Below are 12,585 nucleotides of genomic sequence, written 5' to 3' on the forward strand. Positions count from 1 at the left end.
CAAAATTAGACAGTTTTCTGGTCAAGTTAGTCAAGCATCTGCTCGCTTGAACTTTAGTTTTGTTCATCAATGAACGAACGTACCATAGTAGTATTGATACAGACAAATGTATTCGCAAGTAAAGAAGAAATGAACACGTAAAGGAAGAAAAATGTGTAAACATAACGCAAGTAATACTTCATTTTATCGCCAGCACGTCGCCAACCTTATGTCACAACGAACAAGAGTAACGAAGTCGCGGAATCTTATCTTCTGCTAATGGTTAACAACGTTTCCTATTCTGATTACACGGAAATTCTTGCAAATGATCGAATCATAATCGAAAATCCTTCTGATACAGATCAGCGTTCCGTAACCCCGTCGACGACCCAGATAGAATTTCGGCGGCCATAATAGCGAAGCTGACGATGGTCCGAGAGAGGCGCCGCATATTTCTGAAACGAATCAAAAGTCCCTGAACGCTAACGGTACCCCGATATCGAAGAAAGAGAGACGTCGGCGGCGCGAAGTTTCATAAAAATCGTTCCTCCGCGAGCATAAATTTCTTCGGCTCCCAAAAACTCGACACAGTTTCGACGCCTGTATACAGACTGTCCCCATTCACCGTTCTATTCAACAGAGAAATACCTAACCGCTGATTTTCGCGTGGATTCACAGGAAACAGGTTCCATTACGCGTTGTTACGCTTATTACCGCGGATTGAAATCTCTCGAGGATACCTACTGCAATTAGTATGCTCTCTCTCTCTCTCTCTTTCTCTCTCCCTCGTTCCATTATTCGGGGCCATTATCACGAGTATGATCCTCGATCCCCTTTGGATCATCGATTCTCTATTCCCCGCATTGGAAACCCATTACAGGTCGAATCGATGAAATGCAATCGAGACCCTGAACCGAAACCAGTTCTGTCGCGTAACTTACATTTTCAATTACTATTCCAATGGACGATTTTTCCCGCTCTCGAGCTCCGATCGTGCGTCTTCGCTCTTTTGATGAAGTGCTGCAACTCCTGGCAGCTGAACAGCCCATTCAAACGTTTCAGCTGCTAGTAATATCGCGTGTGTACATAATATAATACTTCGCTTTTAATGGTCTTGTCACGTGTTCATCTGGAAGCTGCTTTCCTTAATCCTGCCCTGTTAACCGCTTGTCGTGACGTTTTCTTTACAGTTACAGTAATTAAATGATAATACATTGATGTTAGATGCTAGACTGCGGATCTTCAAGCAAAACAAAAATTCTGTGCATCGGTTTGAAAGTTTTTTAGCAATTTCGAATTTCGTCTACTCAATTTTGCTGTAAACGCATCAAGATCCGCAGTCTATTGATTACAAACGAATCAAATTTTATTTGTTATACATTGTTAATGTCTTCGTCACGAGTCTGTCTGGTTAAAATATGGCAAGTTGTTGATCTTTTGCGAAAATGACGATCTGGACGTTCGAAGTAATTCAATGTATTCTATCGCATTTATCTATTTATATTTGTGTCTCACGAGTGTTCAACAAAGATAGATTTGCAGTTGAAATTGCAATCGCGAGCAGAGTGTGTACATACGTCGAAGGCGTGCGCATTCGCGATGATAAGCGCGATGGGACAAACTGCATCGTAAATCCAGAGTGACAAGTAGCAGGGACTTTCGGATCGTTGCAAATCATCTTCCCGGCCTTGCTGCATCTTGTCTCGTCCTCCCTGTTCGTCGCACGCATACACGCGTTATATTTTTCCGCGTGAGCGGCCGGCAACAGGTTCCCTTAGTAATATTCCCCAATCGACACACGATCTTTGAAAAAAGACGCCATTCGGCGAGCCAAAGAAGACAGCCTAAGGCCCGCGCTCTGCGTGCCATTCTCGAAACTCATCGGCTTTACGGCTAGATAACATTCCACGGAGTCGTCGAATTTTGCGCGGCAAACGCAATAACATCACCAAGATTGATAGTGATACTCTTGTTTGCTCTCTTTCGTCAGAGAAAAATCATTTTATGGAACATTTCCAGGCTCTGTGTTTGTTCACTTCCTTCCTAGAAGAGATTTTATCGATACACGTGGTTGCACTCGAGTTTGCATCGATTATGCAACTTTGTGGATATGTGAACATAACTATGAAAGTGGTCTGGGTTAGGTGGCTTAAATCTGAATTCAAATCCAACTCTCGGCAACCCAATTTAAATCGTTATTCAAATTCAACTCTCAGCGATCCAATTTATATCTAAATTCAAATTCAACTCTCAGCGATCCAATTTAAATCGAAGTTCAAATTCAACTCTCAGCAACCCGATTTAAATAAAAATTCTACCTTCAATCGTTATATTTAAATCTATAAATTCCATTTCCACTTTCATATATAATTATAGGCACATATATTCGCTAATCTATAACGAATACAACAGAATTTCTTGCACGCGAAAATATATATTTACGTTGACTGATCCGAACGGTGGATCTCTTCATCATCAAATCACGCTACCGAACAGCGAGCGACGCTCATTAGCAACATAAGCGGCGTTCGAATGACCCCTGGCGCGCCTATTCGCCCGTATGTTTATCTATTTCGGCGATTGTTACCCAAATTACGAGGGTCAACGTCCGGTTCGTCGAACCTTACGCAAGACTCGTACAGAACGGAAGCAGGTAGCAAAAAACCAGGGTCGTAATTTTCGGTGAGAATAATCAACGATTATCATCGATTGTTCTTGGAAGCCGGTCCCAGGGAATTCCATGCGGGCTCCTCTTCTTTTTCTTCGTTCAAGGATACTCAGGTGGACAACGCCTCGAGGGAAGCGTTGAACCTGCTAGAGTCAGCTATGTTGTAACCTGCGTTGGTCACAGGAAACACGCGGGAACAACGAAGTCTTTGAATATTTTGTTACCAGCCAGCCGATAAAAGGATACTTTATCCGCTGCGGCGGATAAATTAATATCTGCCTGTAGCTCGCCGAGAATGCTTATGGTATACAGGCGGCTCCAGGGGAAACCCTAAACTAGAACCTATCTCAATCGAGTTGGCGCACCCCGAGAACATCCTCAGTAAAATGTAAGAGGCTACAGCAACGAGCCGCAATAAACGAACGAGAATGTGGCGGAGGAAATGCCCTAACCGCTGCCTACCACTGCGAGCAATACTACTTCGCAGAGGTCCGAGTATTGCCTAGCATTTACGAGGTCGTTCAACGCGTGATAGCGAATTGGGTAGGAATGAATGGGAGTTGCAGGGTTTCTTCAATCGGAGGATTGTAAATAGTCTTATGACTTAATCAGCTGCCGTGTGAGAAACTCTTTCCTTAGTTAATCTTTTTGGAAGAATTCCGGGAACCGTGACTCGGCAGTCTTCACGCCTTGAAGACGAGCCGGTGGAATTAGAACAATAGAATCTCATAAGTGACCACTTCCTCCTTTTGCAAGTCTAATACACTCTTTTGCGAATCAATTTCAATCTATTACAAATAAAGTATTATTAGATTTGCAAAAGCTTGAATGTGATTTGCATAAGGTTGACTTTATAAATTAGGTGGAACCTACAGACTGCTCCAAATTCGGTTCCCCTACGTTGAAAGGAACAACCATACAGCGTCTGTTGTAGAAGAGGCCAGCGCGATAGGGTAGCAGAGTGCGTCCCGTGACCTTATTTCGCGATTGTCCGCGCGAAAGCATAAAGAGCGGCCATAAATAAGGGCGGCGCAGGAAAAATTCGAGGGAGGATGCAAATGGCGGCGGATCGTAGCTCGTTGGTTGTAAAACGTTCTCGGCAACCCTATCGGCGAGTTCTTTCGCCGGTGTTGCTCGCGGAAAAATCGACGCGACAGGAGAATCGAGTTAGTCGTTCGTTGCGGAATAATTCATGGTTCGGTCCATGCACACGCGCACTTCCGCGCTTTATTCCGTTCCTCGTTAATTCACGGACTCCCCCGTCGAATGAATCGCTCCCCTACTCCGTTCCCCCCACCCAGGGAACGTGAAACGACGACCATAATCGCTGGTCGGACAGTCGGCAACGATTTTTCCCCGAGGACATTTATGGCTGGCCGGCCACTGAGATACGGTCCATTGTACTCCGTTTCCACCGGCACGGCGATCCTCTTCTTCGGCCGCGTTGCGCGAGCTCCGCGATTCGCTTGATGCACCCGTGTGACTGCCTCTGTCTGCCCATTGCAACCGTATTCTACTACCTAGCTTTTCTACTCGTGTTCCACGCTTTGACGGCCACGGACGCTAAGCGCTATCCGACTCGCTCCTTTAACTCGTCCACACAATTAGCTGCCGCCGCGCCGGGATATGCACGCCAGTTTTGCATTCGAATGCTGCACTCGCAGAGTACACCTTTATCCGATTACCGGGTATTGTTTCCGTCGGATCAGCCTCCCGGGATTCATTCACCCAGAGTCTAGAGGAAGCTGCGGGTTGAGACGCAACGTAACGCCGGACTCTAGAATTCGACAGCATAAGTCCCAAACACTTCGACTGCCCGACTAAAGGCAATCAATTAGTCTCACAAGGGAGGTGAGATTTTAACGAAATTTTCGTATGACATAGAACTGAAAAAATATTTGACAAAGGGGTGAAAACTTCAATTTATTGAATATCTGAGAAACTATTAGGCCTAGACGAAAATTTCGAAATCTAATTTGCGCGTCTTTGAACGACGAATCTTTTTGTCTAAACTGATTTAAATAAAAATAATTTGTTTGAAAGGTATGTTGAAAATTAACTTCCTTTTGCGAAATCTTCTCATGAAAATTTGTGCACGCAAAAATATGAGACAAAGTTTGTTTTCAAATTAACCTCACTTCTTTGCAGTGACAGTGATTAGAACGTCTTCATCCCCAAAACTGTCGTAGAAGACAAAAGGAAATTGATATTGAATTGACTTTGTTAAAATTTCATCGCGAATCTTTTATCTGAGTCGTTGGAATACGGCGAGGAGGGGTTAATCCACTATGATTTGGTATAATTACCGGTCCGCGAGGGTCATTGAAGGTGATTCACGGTCGCACGGTGTACCGAAATAAATTGTCTTAAATTGGACGCCGAAAAAGCCGCAGCGTGGTTCCCTCGGTCATGTTTCAGGTCGGATGTAACACTGTCGTGTTCCCGGTCGGGTTCTTTCTGCACGGAAGAATGCTCGCGCGGGAAAATGAAGCAAATCGTCGGGGACAAGAGAAGCGACGGAGGCGCCAAGCGAGAAAGTGATCAGGTTGCACCTGTTACGACTTCTTCGCGGTGCATCGAACGAATAATGACGGGAATAATAAAGATCGCCCATGGACGTCTATCCCGTTGGTTCTTTTTCTGTTACCCGGTGTGGCCAGGATCGTGGGTCTTGCACGAGGGGGTACAGGCTACAGGGTGTGGAGAGAGGGTTCAAGAGGGGGCCTTCGAAGGGAACCCCGTTCGCTTCGAAGGCTTCGAAACCGGGCGCAACCTATAAATAACCCGCCGCCTCTTTGCATCTCTTTGCGCTTCTTTTCTTTCTGTTCGTTGCTGCTTCTTCTTCTTCTTCTTCTCGCTGAGTATCCGCCAGAAGAGCGCGCACGCCTCCGACGCGCACGTTTTTGCGTTCAGGGACCCCGTAATTCAGGTTCCTTCGCACGTAGCCGCGTACAATCGGCGCAATTAATGCCACAAGCCAGAAACCTCGTCTGCATTAGCCAAGATGAATTCTACGGGCGACGGTAGACGAGCAGACGGCGTCAGGAGGGAATTCTAATGCCGGCGAACCTCTGTTACCCTGTCTGCATAACCAAATTACTCTATAATAACCGAAAAGCCAAGTGCAACGCGAAGTCAACCGTCCCAGCGACGCACAGTTTCAGGCTTTCATTCATTTCATCACATACGTTCTTGATATTCCTCTGTCGCTCGAAAAGGAACTGTATCAATCCTATTTATACTGTCTTAGAAAACCAACAAGAACGTTGTGGCACTTCGGTCGATTTTCTTTCGCTCGCTAACTAGGGTCAATCAATAGGGTTGCCAGATCTTCTATATTCGATATGAGTCTTCTATATTTGAACTTGATCTCCTATATCATATTTTGATAGCATATAATTTTCAAAAATCTTTGAATAAAAAAGTTGAACTCCTACAATTTGAGCCTATCTCATAAATACATAATTGCAGTTTCCACTACTTCTTCTATATTTGGATAAAACATTTCTGGCAACCCTATCAATCAATTTCGGAAATTCCCCTGACATAGCAAAAAATGAACATTACCAACACTGTCCCCGCCATAATCTTTCGGAAATCATTTTCGGCTACGATTATAAAGTTCTGACAGCTCGTGTAAACCTTCTGGATACGATCTTGACAGCTATATCGCCCCATTCAATTTTTCTCCGTTCCCCCATTTCAGTGCCGTCCCGCACGAAAGACATCCTCTGTGATCACGTCGCTTAAAAAATAATATTTACGACTCTTGCAAGCCTGGAACCTGTTAAATCGACAGGTTCCATAAACGGAGTGTTAATAACAGCAATCAAGCGTTCCCCGCTGGCGTAGTTTACGTCGGCAACGATGCTAATTTGAGGTGGCAAAAATGGGCGTCTAAGAATAATTGTTGGTGGAAGCACCTTGAGAAATCTAATATCTAAAAAAACTTGTTAGATTTTTCGAATCGCTCGCAACAATGTGTAACAACGAGAAAGAGAACAGCGATTCCCTATAAGAGGAAAAAATGGAGGGGTCCAAGAGGATGGCGAGCCTAAGTGGTGGTTGCGCGTCCGAATTCATTACGGGCAGGCCGATTATTTATTATCCGAGACCACAGGGTGGAAAAAGGGCAGAGAGCATCTTAATGCAAACGGGCTCGGTCGAGCGAGTTTTATCAATTTCCTTGAATTAGGGGGAACCACGAAACGACGGTCTGTTTAAGGGCTAACAACGCACAGCTAAAAAAGAGAGAACCGAGTCGAGATAATCACGCGGCCGTGTTCCTGCCAAAAGGATCACGAGGTACGTAACCACAGGGAAGTGCTTAAAAATCATTTTGTTATTTAATAATCAGGTGCAACGGCCCACCGCTCCGACTGGTAAATTGAAAAACACGATGCTTAACCGAGGGCGGAGGCCTCGTCAAAATCGAACAGCCGAGGAGAAGTTCAATATGTGTTCGCTTTCTGGTAATGAATTCGATGGCGAGGCCCCATTAGAAGCTTTTACGGGGTGCCCGATGAAGAACGACCTCGCGGACTCGGACGTTTTTTCGTATCTAAGAAGGTACTTAAAAGCCGAAGAACGCGATTCTTCGTGGGCCAAGTCTATCGGCGTGCCTATCTCGAAGGGCCCGAAAATGCGGTCTTGGCACGCGGCGATCTCCTCGTGAATCAGCCAGGGATCACTAATAATTTTCCTGGCTCCCTAATTTGCTACCTTAATGACTCGACATGATATGTAAATGCCAGGGCGAGCATTCGAGCGTTATAAGGCACGAACGACACGGCCGGCCGATCTGCTGGACATTTTCGGTTCGGTACCAACGATTTCTATACACGGCGACGAAAACGTGCGACGACGAGTACATGTGGGCGTTCCAGAAAAAGATCATAAATAGTCTACGGATTTTATGCTTTTATGACAAAAATGACCACGTACCATTTAAAGCAGTGGACATGCTAAAAATATTTAAGGACATCGAAATATTAGTTTCAGCTTGATAGGATAATTCAAAGAGGACTACAATTTTTATCTGGCTTCTGTGTCCTGCAATCAGTGCAGACATTTTTTATTTTACATAAAGATCCGCAGTCTGGTCATAACTGTTAAAACAACCCTTTACGGTCGAAGCTATTTTAATTTGAAAATTAAACATCTCTTCCGATCTAGAATAATTCCATTCTATACGATTCTTTTCATTTTATGGATATGAAATTGTTATAATACCTCGTACAATACTTAAACGTTTAGTAATTGGTTCGATCCCAACATATTTAATAATTTAAACAATATTGTGAATAGTGGTACAGCAGTTTTTAGCGGTACTTAATACAGTTTGAAATAATATGCAAAGATGAATTGGCAAATGAAAAAAATGTTCGAAAAAAATGCACGGAATTTGACAGCGAGATTTCAGCCTCAATTTTAATAATACATTGATTTATTCGGTTAAAATTGAAGGTAGCTTTAGGAACTACGTTTTGCTACAAACATTTTAGGATGGACCAATTCATTGTCTGACTTTTTTCTATTGGCCGACACACTGAGCATCGACTCTGCTCATGCCAATCGACAACGATCGGTTTTGTTGTAGAAAATCGTTCTAACGACAGAAGCAAGTGTTAAAAAAATTCCGTAAAATTGTACGAGACTGAAGAGATGAAAACTCGCTCTCCGCGTACAAAAGCGGCGAGAGTAGGTTCACCGACCGAACGTGGTAGCTAAATAGTTGCGATCGAGAGCGAATTTCCAGCCGCCAAGCGATTTTTCTCGGATGGTCTCACGATACTTTACGAGGTTCATCTAGATACCGCGTATGCATGAGCTCCGTTCGCGGTAAACGATCAGCATAACTTTTAATTAGTTGGCCAGCCCTCGGCGCTCGATAAGAGAGTGCCGCGAGTACACAGCCGGGCAAAAGGACCGCGAGGAAAACAGCAGTTCCTAATTAAAATGCAGCCGCGAACGGCTCGTGGCCACGGTGTTCTGCGATATCAAAGGGTTTCTTGCGAAATGTGCTTCGCGAAAGCTCGAATAGTCCGGGAGAAGCATGATCGGTTTTATCCGACGAAATCTAGGTCATCGTTCGCTTAAGAGGAGCCACGGACCTGCCAAATGACGATGCAGTCCGTTGCATTTAGCGAACCGAACAAGGCGAAGGCTCATGCAAATTGTCTCGACAACTTCTCGCCTCATTGTGCACCGGACGGATGTCCATTTCTCAGGATAACGGTTCCTCCTCGAGTGTTTGGAGGACCATCCGAATCAGGATTAACAAAACAAGCCCTGCCGGTCGTGTAAATAAACTAAACTTTCGCGCAACCTCCGGCCTCAGCTCGTGTTCTTTGTTCGGCAACGTTTCATCAAGCTCTTCGAGAGAAATCGCACAATAAATAACATCTACATAGTTTGAACTTAATGCACTTTTCAAGATGGGATTCTTCCAGACTTTCCAGTTCTGCATTGTTAAATTCAACTAAACGGCGCAGAAAACTGGTGCTTAAACAATGTCTAAAAATGACTGTAAAGCACTTTACTGACGAACTTTGTGAACATTAATGTAAACATTCACTTGTGTTAATATAGAATATCGTGCATAGAAGCTTACCGATTCTTATTTATCTTATATCGCTATTAAATGAATTATTATGGGTATAATTAGGCTTACTAGCCCATTCGCAAAGAAGAAGACACGACTTTATTCTACCTAAAGCGGCCATTCGGTACAACGTGCGGTCTCCGCGTAAGCATCGACTGCCACGTAATTACATGAGGCTGGGGCGCCGTCGATTATCTCAATAATTGCTCGAATTATCATCATAATTCCGTTGGATCATCCGTGCATCCTGTCGCGAGCGAACGGTATCGCCGCGGAAAATCTAAATGAAGATTCGTGTCTGGTAACGGGCCCTCCGAGCAACCGGGGGCAAGAAGAAAAGGAACGTGCATACAAGGACGTTGAAACGGCGCGTTGTTCACAGGTATACAGGTGTTCACAATCATAGGTAAAAGTGTCACCGGTTCCTCGGGTCGCGGACCTGTTTTATTCATGTATTCCGCGCACACCGAGCCGTCCTTCTTGAAAGATTCATTCAACATTCCCGACATTTTTGCCGGGCGGAATCGGAGCCGCGATCGCGACTCATCCCCGATCGGTACTCGACACACCGCGGCCTCCTTTTCACCTAATCATTTCGATTTGACGTGCCACAATGCTCTGAACAATTTTCAGCGGATTTTTACAGGTTATTTCTATCGAGAAGATCACTTTCTTCGTAATAAGAGAGTCTGCGACAGGCCCCGGCAAGATGACGCCGCGCGGGCGTCGGTTAAATTAACAATTTCAGCGTTTCTTCAAAGTTCTATATAAAAAAACAATATTTTCTTTGAAATTAATGATCCCTGTTGCGATTCCTTTGTTCCGTTGTCGCGGACGTCCGACAGGGGCTCGTTTATTTTCCAAAAGCTCGCGCCGAGGAACGAAAAGTCGTGCGTACCGATAAAAATGACAAATTAACGGCTAACGGGCGACATTTTTATCGAGATACTCCTGTCACGGTGAAATAAATTTGGTATCGTATCGGCGCACTTCGACGAGCTGACAGGAGGCCGTTCGTGTACGCAGTTTTATCAGTAACCTCGTTCCTCCACTTATCTTTAACCCGCTGCCTTCCTTTCCACGCTGATTCCTCTCTGCTTCAACGATTCTCTTCGTCGCGAACTTCTTCCCCGAATTAACGAGCGTTTAAACAGCGTCGGAGATCTTGTTCGTCGATACAGCAGCCTTCAAGCTGTCCGATTCCATAATATCGACAATGACGGCCACGCTCGCGGTCATCAATCATTTCTCACTCGTTTCTTTCGGCTCGTATCCACGCCGTGACCGTTAGAATTGTTTGCCCTTCGGCGACGACGTCCATTGTCTAAGAGCAACCTTTCCAAAATCCAAGGTCGAATGATCATCATAGCGGATCATTGACAATCTTAAAAAATTTCCTGAACTGTGACTTACAACTAGCGGACATTCTTTTGTAATAATTAGACTGCGGATCTTTATGCAAAATAAAAATGTTTTACGTTGATTGCGGGAAGCAGGAATAACATAAAAATCGATCTCATCCCTAAACGATTTTGTTACATCAAAAGCAGTATTATAACATTCTTGAATTTTTAATATCTTTTACTGTTTTATATCTCTCACATCCAATTTCTTCGTAAATTCATAAAGATCCGCAGTCTAGTAATAATCGTTCTGTATTCGTTTGAATATTTTGCGAAGGGGGTACGTTGCAATAAAATATTTGAACGATGCATGATTATTTTCCTACGCCGATTTTTAGGAGATCGGCATCTGTGGGAGATTTCTAATATAATATCATTGTAGAAGATCTTAAACCATGCAAGCCAAAGATCATTGAACAAACGAAATTGATTAGGAACACAATCATTATGATAACATAATACGAATGCACGTCTGAACAGAGCGGCGTTATTCGGAAGAGTGAAAAATACGCTGGCTTAATACAATAAATCAATATTCGTGTCGCAAAGGAACGCTTTTTCTTTTATAAACAACTTGAATGTTAAGGTTTTGTTTCTGCATACTGAGTGTTTAAATGTAAATGGAGCAAATCAATCCACAATTTTCCTACGCCGATTTTTGGGAATTCGGCAAGACCGCGATGCGGAATGTTGACATCTGACTCATCCCAACGCGGAATACCGTCGATAGGAAAACAAGAAGCCCGTTCCGAGTGGGAAAGGGGTCAATACACTAGGTGTGGGCGTGAAGTGCGTATTGCCAGGGTTATCCTTGACCCAGAGGAGAACCGTGCTCCGTGACCGAAATCATCGATCGGAGGTTGGGCTCGTTGGTATTTCACGGTCGGGATCGGGATTAATCGATGTGACATATTCCGGAGACGAGCGTGATCATGCGAGTCGAACATTCCGGACAGGAGGGCCCTGTACCTTCCGGTACTCGCAGAACGAATCGCTACCGAAGAGCAGAAACATAAACCGGCCGTCGCGATACATCTGATTAAAAATAACGGGGAGAACGCGTCGCCTGCGGGAACGTTTTATCGACTTAATCGACGAAAAAGAAACTGCCACCTTCGCTAATAAAATCGTTTCAGGTTAATTGTCCGTATAAAAAAGCTGATGGACCTTTTTATTGTTAAGCGTCAATGCATCGATGCTTTTTCCTCGATTACCGCATCTCGCGTCATTACTCTCTCCTTCGAAGTATTTCCGCGCGATTATTGGAATCCGCTGACGATTTTATTGTGTTTTGCGCTGGATTGATTCGTTCGATGTAATTCGAAGTGACTTCTTAGCGCTGTTCAGTCGTAATTAATTGACTGAGGCGTAATTAAAGGCTCCGCAACACGTTGCACGATGTCCTCGAAGGCTGAGAAACATTTACAGTCAAGAAGACAGTATAGTACATTATTCTAATAATGAATACGAAAGACAGAAAAATTCTGGTAACACAATAACGCCGTTCCCTCGAGCCACTTAGCAATTACAGCTGCACACGTTGTCGTAAAATGACTCGCGAACGAAAATACAGGCTGCGAGAGAGTCGCGCGATAACTTTAGTGTTTTTCTTTCGCGAACAAAGTGTAACGGGACATTTTTAAGGTCGAAGATATTCTGCAAACACGTGCCACGAACACGGGGGAGTGAGCACCTTGTTAAAAAGAGAACGAGATGCCGACCACCGCGCGGCATCCCGAGCATCGACTCGAAAATGCATAAATTCGAGGTTCTGAATGGATACTGAATCGAAGATTCGATTTGGAATACCGTGGTAAGCTAATTTGCGGTTTCCAGGTGAGGGGCGGGTCTCGCGATGCGACGTTTTCAGGTGTACGGCCAAGGAATCTGCATATTCAAGCATCGGTGACGTCAAAAGGATGCGAGGAACC

The sequence above is a fragment of the Lasioglossum baleicum genome, chromosome 13 (genome assembly GCF_051020765.1).
Source record: "Lasioglossum baleicum chromosome 13, iyLasBale1, whole genome shotgun sequence".
In the NCBI taxonomy this organism is placed as follows: domain Eukaryota; kingdom Metazoa; phylum Arthropoda; class Insecta; order Hymenoptera; family Halictidae; genus Lasioglossum; species Lasioglossum baleicum.